The 23279-nt window shown below is 35.6% G+C and overlaps 1 protein-coding gene across 7 annotated transcripts in view; it reads left to right on the top strand.

Annotated features, from left to right (window-relative positions):
- Positions 1-23279, top strand: part of LOC135088130 (very low-density lipoprotein receptor) — a 278825-nt gene that overhangs the window by 202298 nt on the left and 53248 nt on the right. Inside the window, exon 1 of one of the 7 annotated variants that reach the window (XM_063983050.1) lies at positions 9695-9811. The exons of the other annotated variants lie outside the window; for them this stretch is intronic. The gene's annotated coding sequence lies outside the window, so the exon portion shown is untranslated. Of the gene's footprint in view, positions 1-9694; positions 9812-23279 lie in introns of those variants that run through there. 7 annotated transcript variants of the gene reach the window in all.

Here is a 23279-nt window from a genome sequence, read left to right as displayed (position 1 = left end):
TATTTTAACAATTAGAAATACATAAGGCACTGTTGTTTTGTAGTTGGAGATTCGAGCATAAAGGACATTACTCTCCAGTGCCAACTCTCCCGTGAATATCTTCATGTTTCAATCCAGATGAAAATATGTAACCCAATCAGAATAAAAACCAACATACCAACGTTTAAAAAAGCTCAAGATCTTTTTACAATTAATTGAAGAAGAAAAAAAGGTAAGACGTAAAAGCTTCACTTTTGCAAAATTAATACTGATACCGAGAAATCTTTGTAATTTATCCTTTGAAGTGTTTTTAGTCCCTTTGGCAAAATATTCCTGATACTATTTATAGAACGGCCATCGCAAATCCGTCAATATTAATCCTTCCGAGTTGATAATTGAAGGGGTAATTGAACAAAAGGGCTATTTTGATTGTTTGTACGGTCGACAGCATATCAACATAGGTACCATGAAATAACACTACAATCTCAATTGATTTTAACCTGTATTATTTCAGGCATAAAGCCCATCTGGGATGCCGTTTTAAGAAGGTTGATTGTAGATTGTAGGCGACTGTAAATAGATTCGGAGTACTGTCCATGAGTGCCCTGAGCATAAAGGACTCTCGTGATCGTATAGTAATCGTAGAGCTGTAATTGTCATGACAACGGATTGCTTCTGTCACAAGAGAAAATAATTCGCTGATTTGCGTGAAGGTTAGCCCAAAGCTATCGCCATCGCGCACGCAGGCTGATCGCGTTGGTTTGGCCAAACCTTTAATAATGACCGATTGGTAGTGGCCTGCGCGCGTTTCTGCTACCTTTATGAGTTCGTCAGTCCATCTTGTGGGTCATTTTTGCCCCTAGCAACCGGTCATTATGGAAATCGTTGGGGGAGGCCTATATTCAGCAGGGAACGTCCTATGGCTGAAATGATGATGATGATGATCGCGGAAATACTTGATGAAAAATAAAAACTTTTAAAAGAATGTTAGCACAGTTAGTCACTAGCTTTTTTCGTAAATATCTTTTCATCGTTTAAGAATCCGCTGTCAGGACAATTACAGCTCTACGATTACGAGTTATTCGTACTCGGGGTACTGTCGTGTTTCAGAGGATGTTACGGAGTGGCACCAATCTCGCTGATAATTATATCAGTCCAATGTCGAGACGGCCCGCTTTCTGATGTCGCTTATCGGTCCGCAGACCAGAAGTTCAAAAGTTATTTATTTACAAATTACACGTGGCCTGTTATAATTTTGTGTAGCAGAAATACAGTACGAGTAATTCTGTGTAGCAGAAATACAGTACGAGTAAATCTGTGTAGCAGAAATACAATTAACAAATTGATAAGTTGGTTATCTTCAGACTAGTCTGAAGCCTAGGTCTAGATATAGAACACCTAGGTTACAGTAATTATTTTAAAGGGTTTACATTTCACCAATAATAAACTAAAATTACTTATCTTACGGTTCAAATAATTTTAATCATGCCATAGCAATTACGGTTATAATGGACGCGAAAATACCCAAACCCAACTGAAAACTTCATCGATTAACATGTCTGATATTAAATATAACATTAAATAATTATGCACATAATTACTACCATAAGTGTTATGAATGAAACCACGCCCAATTCAATTGTGAGTTCTATCAAAAAACCGGCGCTTGATTTAGGCATAAATCACCATATTTGCTTTTTCTTTTGAAGTTTATTTATTGGAGTACCTACTAATCTACTACAAAAAAGTTTACATCCCTACATTCCCTACACGATTCCGCGAAAACACACAATATTTTTATAGGTCTCTCAACAGGTTAAATATAATATTGCTTCATCCCTTACGTAAATAAATGTTTGATAAAAAAAGGAAAAACGTTAACCCGTGGAGCGCCGGGTTAATAGTTCCCACTTCCCACTCTTCGAGCGGGGAAGCCTTCTGGGAACGCGCCGACAAACTTGACACATTGACTGTTCTCTGAAGGAGACAGCCATGGATGTCGATTGGGTTAACTCGGTACTAGCGCAAGCGTGGATTTTCAATTTTAGAGCGTTTACAGTCGCTTTGGGGCTATCTTTGATTGTCTCATACTTTTTAATGAAACTTTGATAGGCGATTTGTAGCGTTCATTATTAGAATACATACATATGTTTTTGAGAAGACTCCCTATTTTATAAATTTCAGTTTTCAAGCCGTCATGATTCATATGATTTGATTTTTCAGTGACAATAACTGTATGATACTGGAAATTAATGTTACTAGTAATATTTCATTTCATATCATATCATTAAAAATGCGAATGTATTTTTGTTGAATAAAAGTAAATTCAAATCCCCGCGCGCTTTTGTCGCAACTGTCAAATTATTATTTTTCAGCTCAAAATGAGCCCCTGTTATATCTGTTTTGGGGGTCATGCCTCGTGCTAATATCGGCTTTATGCGCCTTGCATTGTGGCCAAGATCGCTTACACAGTTATTACGAATTAACGAGCGAGTCAGGCGTGTCACATGTCTGCTCGGAGTGACGCCACATGTATGTGCGGGTGACACCTCCCTTACTTTTGATAAACGATAATACGACATACAAGTACCTAGCCTCAAAAGCAGAGATTTTCAGAGGTGTTTACCTGCGCTTAAATTAGCACCATGCTATAATTTTTGCAGTCTTTTAAATGTCGCTGTAGTTCAGCTGAGTGACAGGCATTTGTTTCATTTCAAGTGAAGTATTATGTAAGTACGGATCATAACTTGTATTAACCAATCATAAGTAGGTACTTCAAGCAGCGGTCGTATACCTATTGTATCTCGATTCACGGGACTTGAAGGGCTACGATGTCACAGTCGAAGTAAATGCATTTTTGCAAGGAAAATACATAAAATATAAGTTGGATATGCTGTCAACGGCGTTAATTTTTCGAATCGTGATTATCTACAAACTTGTAATTTTCATAAAGGTCTTTTAATTACTTTTGTATCACAGCCTTTAAAAGGTCGAAATTTAAACATGTTTTAGGAAGGTTAAGTGTGTGTTTGAACAAAAGAGCTTATCTTGGGAAACAACGCGTCGTAACTTTCCTAACACATAAGGTTAACATCCTTATTAAAGTAAAACAAACACAACAAATTGCTTTGACCTTTGAACATGTAAATATAACAAAGAAACTCATCATAAGTACCGAGAAATATCGTTTACAGCCTTCAAAGTCGCAGAATAATTGGGCGTTCGAATAAATATGTATTGCCACACGCAAAAATCATCACGACGTTAAATATTTTACGGTTATTTCGCTCGAAGTGAACTTCCACGTATGTGCAAATGACACCTTCCACCCTTTGATAAACATAAATACAATAAAGGCGTTCGCAGATTGGGCGCTGTTTGCGGGGAAACTCACTTCTACGCGAATGCAAAAAAACAAATGACATTCTAGAGCTTCAATGTTGAATGAAAAAGTGTGACAACGCGTTGTTACTTTTTTTTCTTTCGTTATATTTAAAACTCTACATTAATGTTATTAGTTTTTTAGTTACTGTCTTTTGTTTTTTACACACTCAAAACTTTTTATTTGAATCTCAATGCATCCGATAGCATGACGTTGGAAAGCTGCTTTTCTTTCGCATAGAATAAGGGCCAAGAGAAGCTCTATTAGGATATCTGCGTCCAATTTGTTTTAATTGCACAGCGACAGATAACAGAATATAAATTTGTGTTGAAATATAGCCTGTATTATAACGAGATAAGATCTCACTATGTTTTACTTGATGTACGATCCGTTACTACGAAAGAAAACCGCGTGAGATTCGCGTCACCCATCTGAAAACTGCCTTAACATACTACACGAATATCACGTACCTACTCGTGTAAGGTATCTCTTAAGGCCTCGAGCTTTGAAGGTTTCATTAAATGTAAATTGTCAGCAAATCTTCTAATTACATTACGTATGTATATTAAAACGTAAGTAATGCAAGCAGGGTGAAGGTCGTTCTTTGTCGCGGTTTGTTTGATGTATTTTAATAAGCTGAGCTGTGGCGTCGAACGACCCAGTCCTTAGCAATTTTAAAATAGAACAAGAACCACTATGTTACGTTAATTTGGGTTTATTAATAGTTAGTTATCTTTCCCTTTGCGTCTATGTAATGATATAAAACATACAAAACATAATTTAGAAGTTCCCTCAACTGTCTCATTCCCTAACTCACTTTTTTAATGGAGATTTTTTACCCCTCTTTACTTTTCGTAAACATATTCAAACACAGCTTTGCAATTCGTACAAACCATGTACCCCCATAATAATAATAAAAATACACCCTATTTCCATACTAAACGTCACTTTAAAACAGGGTTCAACTATGTTGTAACTTTTATTAATAAAGGGGATAGGGTACAACAAACAAAATTATATAAATAATAGGCCGTGTAGGTACTTTTGGTATGTTGATTTTTATTTTTTTTAAATCGTATAATATAGGATTAATAAGCGCGCTAAACTAAGTAAACACAGTCATACCTACTAACTTATGACGCAGCAGTCACCACTTACTTACGTTAAAAATATTGAAGAAAAATAATCAGTTTCTTACTCGTACTTACTTACCCTATAAATTCTCGCCCATGATCAGAGAATGGAACGAATACCTACCAGGATGTTAAAAGCTCGTTATCCTCAATTTGGATCCCAAAACCGGGTAAAAAGTATAACCTGACCAAAAGGCAATGGCACGCGTTTGTTGCAGTAGAATTCTTCACAAACTGCTTTTTTGTTCCGCGAAGATGAAGGTCGAGTTTTGACTTGTGAATCCAGTCCTGTTTAAGTATGATTACACCCTGATGCAATGTTGCTCATGCGTCGGTGAGACTTATATTTGAAGCCTTTTAAGTAGATCTCACATAAGCTAACACATAGACTAGGTACAGCCAATCTGGGTAACTTTGCCAAACAGTTTGATATTGGCTCAAAATATAATTGCGAATTTAGGTAGGTTTTTTTTCACTTTGATTTTTTCGTTATTCACAAAAGCTTGTTTGAGATATAATAAATCAAAGCAAAAAGTATTTTTCAAATTCTGAACCACAAACCTAATTTCGGAGAAGATACCAAACATTACTCTTTCAACAAATTCGGAAAATATTTTGCTTGGTAAATTCAATAGTCTGGAGAAATTACATACGCGTGCTTATACAAACGCTAAATAAATCTACGTCAAGAAAGAAGTAATCTTGTTTACTTTCATGCTATTGTTATTATACTCAGAATCAAGCTCTATAACTTCTGATTGATCTAATTATAGAGTTCAAAGTGGGTTGCCTATCGATTGGGTTGCCTATTTCCAATCTACGTCTCTGTCTTTTATTAGGTAAATAACTATAATACCTAATCTATTCAGTTCTGCAATATTACCACAATAATATTGGTGAACAAAAAAAATGAGACTTAAAGTACATTATCTACGTTTTATTGTTAGTAATTTTGGACAAAAAATAGGCATATAGTTTTAGTTTTGTTAACACACTGAACTTGCGATGTTCTGAACTGTACTAAAGGGTTAACTCAAATAAAACCACAATAGTATTGTACTAAGACAAGACGTGTATTAAGTTGTTCAAAAATGGACTCTGTAGTCACCCATATATGTATGGGCCAAAAAATACTTCACTTGCGCGAGTTAATAACGTACAGCGCCATCTGTTGGTGGCGTTTTGAACTTAATACATAAACACTCTTAAACAAGTTTAGATAAAAATAATATAGATGACATCAACGACAATCAACTCCATTATTGGAATTCATAAAATTAAATCTATAGCTATCGTTGCACAAAATACTTACGTATTTATTAAATTTGACATCCTTTGACTGTAAACGTCACTTTCTGTCAGAAGGACACTGGTCCAACCAATTCCACCAAGGGTAGAATTCCGTAATTCGTACGAATCAAGCTTTCAAATTACTTGTCCCGTTTTATTCCGTTGAGATAAAGGAAGATAAATGCGCAGAACAGTTTACTGCGATCGCACTGATGCAATCCTGCGCAGAAATCGATAAGACTTGTTTACTGAGAGATGCGTAGAAGATGCGTAAATTGAAATTGTTTATGTATTTTAGGCGCCATTATTGCAAATACAAATGAAAATATCAACCCATTTACATTAATTTTCCGTGAGTTCGATCAGGTCGCTGCTTCTAATATTTGTTCCGTTTTGGTATTTGTCCCAAATACAGACGTGAACTACATTAAATAATAAGGAGGACACTTAATAACCCAATTTATATTGGACTGTTTGAAATTATGAATTTCTAGTAGGTAAATCATAAAATCTATCAAATTACATGTAGCGGCTCAATGTTGCCATCGAATTTTTTGGACCCCCGGTGACGTTAAAATCAAGAGCAAGCCCATATACCTACCAAAATAAAAAAACAACTCATTGAGAACCTCCTGCTTTTTGCAGTCGGTTAAAAAACTTGGCTTGAAAACAGGGTGACACTATCAGCGATGTGTCAACGCAGCACTGATTATACATTGCCGTTGCGGTCAAGCCAACAAAATTCCTATCAAACGACACTGGATTGCTTAGATTTCCATAATTCAGATTGCAACTAAGCGCAAGCCTGCATCAGGCTGGACGGGACCAGTCTGATGCAATTTCGCCGCGGCCGCGATAAGAAAACTGCTATTAGAGCTTTCGACAGGTTGCGCGTACGCACGTACATACGGTCGGTATCAAAATGATGGTGATTTGGAAACAATTTGCGACTCTTGCGCCATATTGATAAGAATAATAGATTTAAATAATCATGACGTATTGTTTGCCATAGGTAAAATGCTGGCTGAAAGTAAAAACAAAAACTGGTTGATTTGGCTCATACACTGCACTGAATTAATAGGCTTATATCGATATTCAGCCCGCAAAAATATAGCTCCAAAAATAACAGTGAGATGCTTGCTATTCCGTGTGTAATAGAGCCAATATCTGATAGTGATTTTTATTTTATTTTATTTTATTGTTAGGAAAACAAACAGCATTCTATAACACATATAGAGTTACCAATTAAACTTCACATTTGCCAAATAATATTAGATCCATAATATTAGACTACAGCATATCGTAACATGTACTAATTTTATTTATTTCTATTGCAGGTAAGTGTGTGCAAGCTCCGTCACAAATTCAAGACGCACAAGCTTCATCTCTCAGGTACGTATCTGCTGACGGTACACAATCAAGTTATCGACCGAGCTGCGTTCGTCTGGAAATTAAGGACATGTATGCCATGATGTAATAAATCATATTTTTACGTCCAAACGATGCGAAGATGCCATACGGCATCAAAATAACGGCATAAGGGCACGTGTAAAAGTTAAGTTTCGCGGTATAATGACGTCAAACGTCAAAGTTTACGTGTAATAGGTTGGGGAAACTTAAACAGTCAACTCCGACCACTATCCCAAATTCGTTAACATTAGATTTTTTCCCGGAAAGAATGTCAATTTATTTTTTATCCATCTTTTTTGTCTTGATAATTTGTACAAAAGTTATTTCCCAAAAGCTTGACTTATGAATTAGCAACAGATTTTTTTTAATGCTCCCAAAGCTAAATTGTGTCTAAGATATAATGCGAACATCGTTCTGGCAGCCATAGTAATAAGAATATTAAAAATACCTAATTAATGACTTGGGGCTTACTCTCTGTAGAGCTTCACCTAATTGGTATTCGTATCAATAACGTAATAAAATATTTGCTTGATAATAAAATTTATTTTTTGTGAAATCATTAATGCTTCGAGAACTACAAGTAAAATTATTGAACAAACTCAGACTGAGAGTGTTTGCAAAGCTTTTTTGTTCGCTCTCCACTCGGGTGGTTCCATTAATTAATAAAAGTAGACATCCACTGGCTGAGCTTTCGCGTCGTAGGCCAAGAGTTAATATCGACTGCAATTCTGGGGGCCTCTTTATTTTTACAGCCCAAAATAGAACCGTAATATTAGACCAATAAGCCAGGCATTGATTGACGGAATGGCAAAGTAAACTAGCCAGCCCCTAAAGCTGTCTCCACACGACGATGGCTAAGCTCCTAACATTACTGAACTAAAATACTCAATTATTGAAGCAAGAGGTACAGCGACAGACTGACAGTCTTCTGAGTGGAATGGAAACAACGTTATGGAACTCTAAAGGTACAATGTGAGTACAACTTAACAAGTCTACGCACGGGCTTTGGAGGACTTTGAATTTGACGTTTGACGTTTAGATTCACAAATCAACTGCATAATATACATATAGGGGCAGCCTCAAGGTGTCATTGCCTTATCATTTAGGTACTTACAAGAACCAAGGCCAAAATACCTAAATGACACAAAGTCTTGAGACGACGCAACCGATACGGCACTTAAGGGCGGTTCCCCTCGTAGATCCAGTGATTATATTAGTGCTACGACTATTAGAATGATGTTACGACTCATGTTAAACAGATCTTCACCCAGGGCGGGCTCTGTGGTCATTGATAGCTACCCTTAACTGTAAGGTAGATTTGTATTTAAAGTTCCATGCAAAGTACCGACGATCGCCAAATGGCTTTAGTACCTACCTTCTTCACTCGCCACTCTGCCCGGTGAAGCTAGAAAAGCTACTCCAGTTACCAGCGCGCGCGTAGAATTGGTCAATTGTTCCCTATCTGAGAAAATTGCAGTTCTGTTGATAGCCAATGTTTGAGTTATTTGACATCTTTTTTAGCTCTTGTCACCTTAGTGACTATGACGATATACGAACCTGGAGATTCTAACCATGCATGTTGAAGACATAATTATTAAGCAAGCAAATTTTCTGTGCACAGAGCTTTATTTAGAGCAAGCACTATATCGAATCCACCAACCAAGTGACTCTTCAACCTTCAGCGTGAGATAGTCTGGCGCACCTAAGGGCAATGACCGTAAAACCTATACCTACTCATTGACTAGATTAGATGAGCTCCTAAAGTTAAAAAGCAAACCTCTTTTAGATTGTAAAATGAAAAGTATTTTAATAAAAAAATACAAAAGGAACGAAAATTTTGCACGCGAGTTTGTTTGGATTTCTTAAGCTCACGTGTTTAGATAAATAAGGAGTAGTTTTGAGTAAGTAATGGAATAAAAGCTAATAACATTTGGGAACAGCAAAGTCTTTTATTAAAGTTAATCTGGAATCATTAGGTATAATGAGATGAATGAACTTGTAATATTATTCGAAATAAACTTTCTTATTACTTGCGTCTATATGAGGGATGAACAACACTGAGTTAAATTCAGATTAAAATAAATCTGAATGCCTACGTGCAAAATATCGTTTAGCTTTAGTTGTAGAATTGGTCGTAGAATATAATTTAATTGAGCGTTATCGGAGACTAGCCCGACCTCTAACCGGGTTTCACTTTTACAAAGCGGTTAGTTTCAAACGACAGCGTCGACCGCGCTTAGATTCAGTAACACCTAATAGGAGATAAAGCATCGATTTTCCCACAAAGAGAGGTTAGTGGCGCAACAGCGGCCCTTTCAATAAAAATCGCATTTTCCTCCGCAAGCGGGCTGGTGCCTGGTAACATTCATGGTAGAGTTTAGTGACTTCCGAAGTAGCAGGTTATCAGACGTGGAGGGGTGCGGGGCGCGTGGGGGGGTGTTGGGGGGAAAAGCTAGATGTCGGTGGTGGGTTCGCTTTCGCCCCCGCATTCGAGTCCCGACGCTCGGAGCGCTCGCCCGCGCTCCCGTCCGCGATTCAACATCCAATTCACTCCGCGAGACCTATTTTATTTACTTTCGGTCGCGACTGTTTTCACATTGCGTTCCTAGTGCTCCAGGTTTGTTGTGACAAGTGACGGTGTTTTAACGGTTCCACAATTCGTATTAAATCTTTAAAACAAAAGCTATGCGTTAATAAAAGGAATTTATTTGTTACAGTAATAAAAAGGGACAAATAAATAGCCCCTCGTTTCTTGTCTGTAGACAACAATAAAATCTTATGACGGCTTTAATGTTTAGATACAATCTGCGCTTTGTTCTCGAACATCGCCACTTGAATTGGGTATATTGCGTGTAATTAAAGCAATATTATTTTGTTGCGTAAATAGGAAGTGGTTTTGAGAAGAAATTCACTCGAGTGTTTGAATATAAATAATAGGGTAATTGTCGCTTTATTCGGTCCAGTGGAGCTGGAATCTCTTAATCGATTAGCGTCTATTTATAAGTCGACTACGCCATAACCATTTTTCATCAACAACCCTTGTACATCACAATCAGATGTCCCCTAATAAATCTGGACTACGGCGGTTATCCTGAATTTATTTGATGCTGCCTAAGCAATTTCGGGGATCCTAAGCAACCCTTAACGCACATTAATCTGACAAGATATAAATATCGTTTATAGACTAGCTAGATTAGGATCACTTAGCCCGTAATTTGTGATTGTAGGATTTATTTTTGAAGAGTGAAGGTACATTTTTATTTCAAAAAGCGATCATTCGACGATATAAAAAGTTTGTGAATAGTTTGCTTCTTAAAAAAAAACAAAACTTTCAGATCCCCCAAAAAAGCAATGGCATGTCCATGTAAGTAGATTTATACTTACAAATAAAACATTTTAACACTTGTTGACGAAAGTTGTCTGTCAAATAAAGTTTTATTTTCGTTTCATTTCGCGCTTTGAGACACGCAACGTGATTTGGAGTGACACAAAGAAGATTGCCCTCTGGTAGGAGGAAATTTTGTGTCATTTCAGGACCAATGTTTTCACCAAAAGATTTTACTATAAATAAAATATGGTGATAAGACATTAATGGTTTAAAAGGTCCTCTTATTTATTTACACTTTGAGGCTGAGTGCACCACCTAACTTTGACCGTAACTATAACGATAACTGGTGTTTTTTGTATGGAGTTTGACAGATTTTTGACGTTTGTCAAAGTTAAATTGAGATGGTGCAACCCAGCCTAAAGCTTTTTTATAAAAAAAATTAGAGAAAGAGAATGTCGAGTGTGTAATTAAACAAAATTAATTTGACATTCTGTGAACTGATAAACATTGAACAATATTCTGACAATGATTACAAATTAATATAGTAAATCACACCAGCATCCAGTTAACTGTACCATTTAGATTATGAGAAACAAATGAATGAACTTAAGTGTCTTTGTGACTACATTACATAAATCATGTTCTATAAATAAAACGTATTAATAACGACTCATTGAATTATCGTTTAGTACTAATAATCCCATTTCAATTAACAAGACAATGACCAAACTATTTATTAACCTACTTATAACAAAAAGCTCATAAAACATTTATCTCAATGTTAGGTAATAAATTCGATAACTGCTAGAAAAAATATTCTTATGATAAACGGGAACACAGTGACCTACTTACGTCCAGTTTGTTATATTAATAGTTATCTTGAATTGTTATTCCAAGTTATAGCTTCCGTGTTTATCTAAGGCTTGGACTACACTTCGGTAACCTTCCTGAATAGTTTAGGAGAATTTCAGTTCGAGGAATTTTGAGAATCTATTAAAATTTAATACATAACTAGCGGCCGCCCGCGACTTCGTACGCGTGGATCCCGTTTTACCCTTCAGGGGTGGAGTTTCGTAAAATCCTTTCTTAGCGGATGCCTACGATCCGTCCAGTGGTTTGGGCTATGCGTTGATAGATCACTGTGTCAGACAGTCAGTCAGTCACCTTTGAGTTATTTAATATTTAGATTCAAAAATACTATTGTTACAAAATACATATTTGGTTTAATATTAATTGCGGGATGTTTATCTATTTAATTGATTGTGTGATTTACTTATGCAAATTGAATTGAAATACCATCTCTTTTCTCAAAAAACTGTAAACTTGAATTCATTTCTTAATGTAAAAAGTCTACACCTCAAGACTTAATCGTAACAAAATCCTATCCGTGTCTAAACTCTCAAGAAATGCAATATCGTAGTTATCATTAGTGTCACTACTTTGGTAGAGTTGTATCGTTGAGCGAAACGCGAAATGTCGTAGTAGATACCTACGCCATAAGTCCCAGCAATGCCGTCTTACCAGCTACGAGCCCTACATACAGTGGCCTTCTCGCAAAAACCGTAGCAGCGCGCTTTCGATCCGGCAAAGCGGCCAGTTTCTGCAATGATATCCGAGTACTTTCGCGAGCAAAATACTAAACAAACTAATATTTAAAACCATTCGAAAACAAAACACGATTATCGCCGTATCTTTTTCTTTTTTTTTAATAATTAATGGCAACCAATCCTCCTCTGTGGGAAGTTTTTTTTCTGCCAATGTTAATTCCTTAACCTTTTGCATGTCGAATAGCTAATAATATTAAAACCATTCGAAAACAAAAGACGATTATGGCCGTATCTTTTTTTTAAAGGTTACTTGAACTTTTCATTCTCACCTGGCATCTTTTTTGCACTGGAAGTCGATCCTTAACTTCGAACTCATCTTAAGTTCTTCTGATTATTTCGTTGCGGGTCCAATGACAGTTTAACTTTCCCCGGGACAAACTTGACCTTCACTGGTTGGGTTTTTGTTGACGGTCAAGCGTAGATCCTGGCTACACAGGATTAGCAGTGGTGGGAACGAGAGGTGGGAATAGCCCCGTAAAATACACGATCATTATAAACAATGGCACGCTATTTTTGTAACACTCATTGGAACGCTCTTCAATTCCATTGAAATGTAAGCTTCAAATTCATTAAATTTAACTATATGTCTTTTTGTATCTTCCTCGTTTGACGAAGAGAAAAAGAAAATGAAAACATTCAATTCATTTAAATACGCGAAGTGTTTGTAAACAAAGAAAAAATATTTCGTAAAAGCTTGGCTCCAGTCACTCAAATGAGTAAGTTTTTTCATCATTAGTTTATTCAGTATTTTGAAGAAACCTTTTTAAAAATGTTTTTCAAAGGTATAAAGCACAAATACGTAAGTTTAAAAATGAACAAGAGTTCAGATTTTAAGATAACCTAATTACATAGATTCTACGCAGTTTTCTTTGCTATCAGTGATGTAAATAAAACAAGTTTATTACATAGCTTATTGTTTACTATCTATTAAAACATATAACGCAAACGATAAACTTCGTAATTTAATTGGCCGTTCCATAAAAGCGCGTAAGTAAATAATTTTAACAACTCATTATACCCATCATTAATAGTTTTCTTTAAGCAAAGTTTTTAAGTCAAAAGTTAAGACGCCATTCTAAGACAAATTATTTCTATCAAACTACTAAGTGGGCCCTAAAGATTCTTCTGAAATTCGAGAAGCCTTCAAAGTTTTGGTCCCATCTTGTAATTAAAGGGTTCGCTCGAACTGAAGAGAAAAGATAACGCTGGATATTAGCAGTTGTCGCTATTAAATTAATTACAATTTGTAAATCAATACGTACCGATTGTATATGTATAGACGTAGATCTTGGATTTATAAATGAAAGGATATAAGGGTACAATAAGGATCATTAATATTTTGAAGTGACCTGACTGCAATGCGTCATAAAAAAAAATCTATTTTAGTCAAAGGATGTGTTTAAGATTATCACAACAAAGTTGGTGAAAATATAACTATTAAAACTTTTTTATTATACTTAGGCTGAGTTGCACCACCTAACTTTGACCGTAACTTTTACGATAACCGGTGCTTTTTGTATGGAGTTTGACAGATTTTTGACGTTAGTCAAAGTTAAAGTAAGATGGTGCAACCCAGCCTTAAAGTACTTACTTACTTACTTAATGAGATGACCACCAGTGGTTTTTCTTAATTTTCAAAAGTGATATTACAGGGCAAATGATTTATGCAGTGAGATATAAAAAGTGAAGGGAAATTAAAAAGAAGCTTGAAAAGCTGTTAAACTTTCAAATTTATTAACGGTCACGCGGCGTACCATAGGATTTATTTTTCCAATAAATAACTTAGGTTTATATTTTTTACTAAAAACGAGTTACGTTTTCGTTCTCGATTGCACCAATCCATCAAACGAGTCGATATTAGTACAAGAAAAGTGCTTCTATGAAGTACGTGTCGCGAATCGGGGTTGTCCGACAACTTTCTTAATAGATATGTCTGCCATTCCACAAGCTTACAATGTATCATGTCAGTCGCCAGTTGCCACAGGACTTTTTGTAAGTACCCGAAATTGATACCTTGTTTTACACCACCACATGTTGTTGGCAATCTTTTAACAAATAAAAAGCTTTTATACGAGTAGTAGGTTTAAGTGTTCTTTGAAAAATAAAAAAATCCTGTGTGTGTAAAAGTTAAACTAATTACTTGATATTTTATGAATTTGAGGAACTTGTGTTCAAGTAATAAATAATCTATTATGACCTGCCAAATGTAACAATATAGGAAAAAAATTACGCAAATTCAAAACGTTTTCTTCACTTATAACATCAAGAACAAGGTCATATCACAAGACGATTCTTGTCAATATTGGTCGTCTTTATTTGTTTGCAAGTTTGCCAGATTCTATGCCTTCTATAATTACAATTTTAAACTAACTTTTAATTGGTCAAGTTTATTGTTATTAAACACTGTCACGTGTATCGAGGCTAAATTGTGAATTTTAAAAATATCAGTGCTGACATGATAATGAAGGCCTATAATGAGGTTTCAATATTTTCGGTTTAGCCACTGTCGCTCATCGTTAAAAGTGGAACGGATGATAGATCTGAAAATACGGACAGCATTGTAGTCCATCGATTAAAAAGATTCAATCCACACAATGTATCATTTATAGATAGAGAGGTGCCTGGTACATTCCACAATAATTTGTACCCATATCGATACATGCAAAAATAATTGTATGTGTTAATTTAGGGCACATTGTCAACGACCAGCATGTTACGTCGATAATTTGCCCGTTACACAATGTACTTTACAGGTACCTACCTTAGGAGGTAGTAAATCAAAAACCCATTCTTTCCCAGATCTATAAGCAATACTGTATAAATACATTCGATGGCTCATCAAACGAAGTTTCTTTTTTATTATTCCGTGAACAGCCCGGAGCCGCGAAATAGGAAAAGTTTTAATTCCGCCCGGTTATAGTGACGCGTTGTGCGCCCACAAACATCATGGCAACTTATATTGACGTTCTGAAACGGATGTTTTTCGATCTTAACTCAAAAGTTTTGCCCTCGACCTATATTGAATTTTTCATAAGGCCCATGACGGTGCCTTGTTGACTCCAACTCTATGTAAGTCAAACCTTCATAGTGAATTCGGGCTTATAGTGTGTGAGAGTAATGATGATTGTTTTTTAAATTCTGTTTATAAGTTTGTGTATTGTCTAAATAGCATTCGGAATTTATAATTTTTTCTATACTAGTGCTTACAGAATGCAAAATACATCAAACATTTAGTCAGTTTATAAAAAAAAGCCATATCTAAACATTGAACTTTCTAGTACCTAATAAGGAAATTTCAAAGGAATTAGTCTCTAATCCCATTGGTTCGTCAGAAACCGCCTCCACTAACCATTCAAGATCACATTAATGAATGTCAAGCTGTGAGATGGTGCGGTGTGACCACAGAGACACGTGCCCACACTTAGAACGTCTAGTGACAATGGTATAATCCCCTTGTTATAATCAAACTGAATTGCGGCTTTGTGTCCTAAATAATAGAGATTGTTATTGCAAATTTTGAGTTCCGAATGAATATGTACTTATTTGAAATTTTAGTAATAATGTTCTTCTAGTTATTCGTTACAACTAGTTAATTCGCAAGTGGAACGGTATCATCACTCTTACTTTTAATATTGTTTTATTGTGTACAACTGTGTCATCAGGATTTAATGACTGAAATGTTGCTTGATTTTTCCATTTCGAATACCATCTGGTATTTAGTCAAGATATAACTGCTTAAGCTTATATCGGTGTTTACATTAAAGCTTTTAACGTTACTCCTGCAAGGAGCGTTTCCTTTAAATACGATATACCGCACAAGAATTTCAATCAGGACATACACACAAGCTGTGTTGGAATCGCACTTGCATTTCAGTGCTCATGTACGTGCCAGCAATATTGGAAGCAAATTATGCGTCACAAGGTACAAGTCTAAGAAATTCTATATTGTAAACAACATACTCGTAATTTTACACGACTACCTTTAATTTAATTTTACTGTCTCTTATGGTCAGTCCGTAATTCAGATATTCTAGTGTCGCTGTGAACTGACAAGTTTCTTTATTTATAGTGTATGTATCATGACAGTTTTATGTAGGTTAGTAATAAAAAGTTCAAACAGGCTCCCTTTATGTAGGTACGTATGATGGACCATTTAAGGGATACACAGGAATAGCATAGCCTGACAATTTGGATGTTTTTTCTTGATCGTATTAAAGTATGGTACCTAATACCTGCGTAACTTTTCTTAAATAAGCTTCATTAACTTTAAATGATAGTCTTGAAATAAAGTGAAAAATGTACGATTTTTGAATGACTGTCTGTAAAAGCACTTCGCTTAAGTAAATGAAAGTAAGGGACATTTTCGTTCTTTTGGGAGTATCTTGAGAAATATCTTAACGACTAGCAATAAATTTGAATATAATGTACAGCCAACCATAAATCAAAAGCAGAGTATTTTCAGAAACTTGTCTTAACCGAAAACAGAGAACAATGATCATGACCCAAAACATTCGGTGTAATTCGCTTAATCCGTGCCCGATAAAAGAATGTGTATCCCAACACAAATGCCATTCATCCAAAGGTTTTGTTCATCCAATTACTGTGAAATTAACGCAAATTTCACGCCAGGACTTCCATTATGTAGTCTCAAGGCACCGCCCAACACCATTCGTTAGTGAAATTCAGTAATAAATATCCGGATTTTGATGCGAATGCTTTTCTCTCTACGGGGCAGAGTGACATTTCACATTCTGAATTTACTTTGTTGTAAAAACAAAATTTCTGGATTTATTTCTCACTTATTTTTCCATTGATGCTCGTGTTAATTAAGTAAAATTTTTATGGCAGTACATTGTAGTTTGTTCAATGCTTGTTACATTACGATACGTGTTAAGATTGACTTAGTTTTCGTAGGTAATAGAGTACGTCACTTAACCATAGCCGTTCAAGATTTTGTTGGTTAAAATTTGGCTTTCCTAAAAGAACTCTACCTATAATATGTTCTTTAGGGTCGTTATTTAAAGTATTTTTAATACTCTCAAGACAGGAAAGACAACACCTTAAATTATTGCCTGTCTGTCAGTCAGGTGATGATATTTATAAGTACAAAGAAGCATTGCTTAACCTTCTCATAATTAAGCAGATGATGTATTAACCGCGTCATGTCACTCGGAATTAATATGTATTATTAGATATGAGGGTTTAATTAACGTTCTTGGAGCTTATGACATAGCGTATAGGGAAGAGGTAAATGGGTGCTTTAATATAATGGGTACGTGAGCGTAACAGCACACTATGGTTGCACGCAGCGGAACGAGAATGTAAGCCGCTTACGTTCCGAGCCCTGCATAACTTTTCACAGAAGCGAGTCTTGTCACCTGAAAATTATATGTGAATTCAAATAAGATTGCGAATTTTTAGACGGTTTGTTATTTCTGCTACATATTTTGCTAAGAAGTTTTGAACTGTACGTAGCTATTATTTTGCAAACATATTTATTTATTCGCTAACACACATTTTCAAAAAAGTTCGAAAATTCGCAATACATTCTAAAAGCTTAATAACTCGTGTGTATTGTAATCGTGTATAGGAAGGTACCAAGCTTAAATTATAATCGGTATATGAAAGTAAAATATGGCAGGTGATTCCTAAACACAATGCGTGGGAACTATAAAACACTTAGATACAAAGCTCTTAAACACATTGGGATAGACTAAACCGCACTATACAAATCGTAATCTGAAACCTGACTACAGGTGCAAGCGCCGCACAAATTCCCGTTAAATCCGTCAAAATGGTTCAATAAAGACAGAAAGTTTTCACATTCAGACTGACATAAAACTATTTTTCATATGATCATAGTTTTTAAAGCTATTAAACATAGGTAATAACAAAAATTGAATTCTATGTTTTTCCAGTGCGTAACTTTTGTGGCGACTGGCGACCAATGTAATAAAATTTCATTTTTCAATAATTTATACATCGAGATTCAGTGTAGGTACCTTGTATTTATAAAGTTTCTAGCTCAAAAGCTGACATAATTAATGTCTTAACCCTAACCACTATCATATTTTTGTTTACTTTTCATAACCTAATACATATTGAAAGAGCTATTGTTGAGAAATTGAGAATATGATATTAAACGCATAAAGCCTAGTCACCGATGGCGACGAAACCGCACAATACAGACTTTAAGCCGCTTACCTGCATGTGCACAAGCTCTGCATAACTTTCCACTACAAAATCCGTCAAAATTCGCTAATAGACTACATTGTTCTACCACCGCCGCTTGAGGTGAACGCCCGATTATCCAGTTATGAACTGAAGTAAGAGGATTTGGTTATAACCCCGGGGAGCTCTTTCGAGTGTTTACAAGCTTAAGTAAGTTCAGCTAATAATACCTGCAATTTTGTATCGACCGTCAACTTCGATACAGCATTGGAAAATAGCATAAACAAACCATTTAAAATGGAATCAACTATCTACAAATATTTCTTTCAAAGAGTCTTTTACAAATTTTCTGGTCTTAATTGATTACGAACACTTCGTTTGATTCGAATTATATCTGCCAATAATTTCAGTACGCTACGTTAATTGTGCGTTTGATTAATGCTAGCAGCATTTGAAGGAGACTGTCTTGAGGAAGTCGTTTGCACATCGCCGACTGCTTAGTCTGGTTCTATTGAAGCTTAATTTACTGCGAACGGGGTGTGGCCGAATAGAATGATGGGCATGAATTTGACAGTGGTTGTTAATTATATTCCTATCGGTCTTAATATACCTCCTTGCGGCACTCCTTAAAATTACGATTCGAGCCCCGTTTAAGGTACGCGGTTTGATGATGTCGTAAAAAGAAAATTTAAAGGTCGACAGATCTCTCCATCGGCAGGTGAAACATTTTATTGCGTGCTCGTGTTAGTATTTTATTGTAGAATAAAAGATACGGTAATAGCGTGTGATAGGCGAAACGTTTTATGTAGGAACCTTTCCTTTGTATTCTAAGTGCTTCAGGCTATATTCATGCAAAGTGTAGTAAAACGGGCGTATGAATAAATCACGTAATAAAGTGAGGAAAGCGTGAAAAATCGAAGAACTTACCAAAATATTATATCCTAAAACTGAAATTTAAAAGTGCAGGAATCAGAATAACTTAAATTACTACTAGAAAATTGTTGGGTTGGTTTATACATAATAATCGCAAAGCAGTCGTATAAATGTGAATAGCCAACCGATAGTAAATCGTTTAAATCGATGATTCTCTCGATGTAGGGGAGCAAAATAATGGCGTGGTGTAACTGACGGCTCCTGAAGTTGCTCGTAATTAATACTCGGATCTCCCCAGTTTACAGGGTTTAGTCATGATTAAAAGGGTCCAAGAGTTTGATGTGTGGGGGAGAAAAATTGTCGGATAAGCTCGGATCTGAAGTGGAAATCCATATTTATTTTTAGCCGTGGAAACACTTCATGAATATTGAATTGAAAAACAGAGCACCGTTAGATGGAGTGATCGATAGCAGCTCTGCCATAAACGATTTTACGTGGGCTTTTATCTAAACCTGTCCACTGTTCCAATATTTCAAAACAGGTCTTACTTTATTACTAACTCACTTTAAGAGCATTTTTAACAATGCCCTAAAATGCTTCATAAGTTACAGGCTATAATTTAATAAACGCCCTATTTATAGATACGTCCGTGTAACTTTCCTCGTTTAAAGTTCACGGTGAAGACACGGTGGAAATAAGTTCGTCAACTTACGTTTCCCCACGTCTTTCTTATTTCACGTCAAACTTAAAATGAAGATAATGTCCACTTGATAAGTTGGAAAACTCATTCCCTTAGCTTGAAAGTTGGGATGCCCAGGGATGGACTAATATCTGTAACTTATAACAAGTATTTTCACTCTTTTACTATACCACAAAAGAAATCGAGAAATTCTGCGAAATTATTTTGTTGTGAAGATTACAAAAAAAAAAAAAAATTGTAAGGACTTAAGTAAATAAAACAAGAGAATTAAGCATAATCATGTGTACTTTTGGTCCATGTCTACGCACGGACATTTAAACGGAACCCGTTTAAAGGGAACCTAGCTAACAAAAACCTGCTAAAATTGTACAAGCGCATTGATTTATGATAAGACACGCACGCTTTCTCCCACGCGTTTGCAGAATTAGGCAACGCAAAATATAATATTTCGAGCCAGTTTGTATTTTGTTATACCTACTTACTAAGAAAATAAGGCTCAGTTCCATTCCCCAGATAATGGACACTATATCAATGAAATTAGCTTTATCTTACATTTATAGTCACTTTTCCTTTATGTTTCGGCTGTTATCTTACCCGCGTGAATTTATTTTCAAGTAGGTAATAACTTAAAAATAAATGTTACCTATTAAGATGAAAATAACTGTTTGTTTTGCATTGCTTAAATGTATAAGTACCATAATGCATTCATCCTAAAAAAATAACCAAAAATGTTATCTCAAATTAAAAACTCACCCAAAAAATTGAACAGAAAATATTCTAATAATGCTAAACCCAATTTGAAATAAGATATTTTGTGGACCCGACAAGGATATTCATTTGAACAATAAGATTCCTCGCTTTAGTTAGTAGTTGATATTATACAATAACTATTGTTACTGTACTCGGTGAGTCTAAAATACATAGATTTAACTGACCCAAATATTCAGAGCCAGTGTAATTGTGCGATCCGTTTACTGCGTCCCGTGCAATGAGGATCATTTCGATTTTTAGCTGTGAATGCAGATTTATAGGGCTAAGAAATCCTTAATACACAGTGCAAAAATTTTTGTTCTATGACAAAAATTGACGAAGTTATGGCCAAATTACTAAAAAAGTTCACTGACCGCCCGGCGCGGGGACGATGACGTCATTATATCCGATCCGAACGCTGCCGGCGTACTGCGTGGATAGAAAATATTTTTTTCTAGCCAAATTATCAGTTTTAGAGAAAAACTTGTAATGACATTTATTCATCAGAATAAAGTAAGCTATCGATAGGTAATTTTTAAAAATGGAAATTGTGAAAAATAACGCAAAAAATCCATACGCTCATACGATCCAATGGCACGCAGAGACGCGATTGGGGTCTCCGCGGTGGTATATTTGGCGATTTATATGTGTACATAAGTGTTGTTAGAGTCATATCTTCTTCCAAGTAAAATATAAAAATGTATAAGTATTAATTTATTTACTTCTAACAATAAGGTATAACTTCTAACAATATGACATTGCTATGAAAATCATTTCGATGTACACTTAATACTAGAGATGAAACGGATATCCGGTAACTATCCGGTAGGCCGGATATCCGGCCTAAATTTACTATCCGGCCGGATACCGGATAGTAACTCACTATCCGGCCGGATACCGGATATTAAAAAACAACGACAATTTCCTATTAATAAAATGAAATACATTAAATCTTTGGGGTAAATAAATATCAATAAAATGGCTTATAATAATGACGGCTTTTATTAAAAGTCCAAAAAGTTACAAAAAAGCCATATTAAGGCCTTTCAAAAAACTAATTTCTTTTTCTGGGCTATTATCTGGGGGCACGGCAGTGCCCCCACCAAGTCGAGCACGGCCGTACCATCCTTTTCTCGAAGCAATTCAGGCCATTTTCGACCGCCTGTAACTTCGTTATGGATAAAACTAGAAGGCTGAATTTTCATTAGCTATGCAGGCATTGTTAAGACACGGTATATTTCAAATTTCATTCAATTTGAACCAGTAGTTTAAGAATTATAACGGGTCAAAGTTTCTTAATTTTGTTAATTTTGTCACACACTGACTGACTCACCGATCATCAAAATTCTAAGGCACTTCTAGCAGACCTAGAAGCTTCAAATTTGGAATATAAGTAGTGTTTGATGTATGAATCAAGGAAAAACTAAAATATTTGGGGGCACGGTAGTGCAACCGCCAAGTCGAGTAAAATTTTTCAATTTCGGTCCAGTTTTCTAGATACATAACTGCTGTCTACAAAATACAAAAAGAAATGAGATCCCATCAAAAACAATACTTGTCAAAAAAACCAAGTCTCGCAACTCAGTTGTTCTACGGTAAAAAGTTGTGAGATCCATGTAATACCAAGTCCAGGCCAGGAAATCTTTAACGTTTTACATAAATATATTGACTTGGCCATCGCATGAAAACACGTGTAAATTAAATTATTTAGTGCGATTATATGACTTATCCCCCCCCCCCCAGGCCAGAAACTGGGTATTAGCATCATATTAAGTATTATTATGTTCAATACAAACAATCATTAAGTTACACTCACCCCAACCGCGTCTCCGCATTGCATCGAATCCTATGAAAATGTGGTTTTTGGACATAGCAATACTTATTTTTCACAATTTTTATTTTTAAAAATTACTGGTCGATAGGTTACTTTATTTTGAAGAATAAATGTTATTAAAAGTTTTTTTCTAAAACTGATAGTTTAGCCGGAAAAAAATATTTTCCATCCCATTAGTACGCCGGCTGCGCTCGATTCGGATATAATGACGTCACGCGGCCTTGCGTACGTTGACTTTTAGCGGCAAAAACGGCCTATGTTTATTACTTAATATCTTCGTAAGTAATGGTCCGATTTGGATAATTCAAAAAGATATATCTTTCTTATGTCTTAAAGATTAACGTAGATACTAGTTTTATTGAATTTTCTACAACAGTACTGATCCTCATTGACACAGCCAGTTTGCTAGTCAGAAACATTGTGTTTAAATCGATTAATTTACTTTGATGATAGAGGGCAATACGATAATTTCATTGACTCGATTCCGGATAAGCAATGTAATTGTGTTTATACTGCCACGAGGACGATACCGAAATTGAAAACTTTCAAAGTTCAGATTTTACATAATATCTGATGACTGTCAAAAGTAAATATCTCAAGAATCTTCATTGTGGAGAAGTGATTTGATCCAAATTTCGAATTCCGTTGAAAATTTCGAGTTGAAAATTCCGAAAGTTAAATTCTCAGACGTCATTCTAACGTCGGTAGTAGTCCGAGACTGCTATGGCTTTGGCCCGCCAATCCTATCCCATTCCGGGAAACCTGTCGAGATTCCCGTTCGACCGTCCCTGTCTGGCTTTCGAGCAATCGAGATCAAATCGA

This window comes from Ostrinia nubilalis, chromosome 1 (assembly GCF_963855985.1).
Source record: "Ostrinia nubilalis chromosome 1, ilOstNubi1.1, whole genome shotgun sequence".
Classification (NCBI taxonomy): domain Eukaryota; kingdom Metazoa; phylum Arthropoda; class Insecta; order Lepidoptera; family Crambidae; genus Ostrinia; species Ostrinia nubilalis.
The sequence above is the reverse complement of the archived record's forward strand: the minus strand, read 5'-3'. Positions and strand labels throughout refer to the sequence as shown.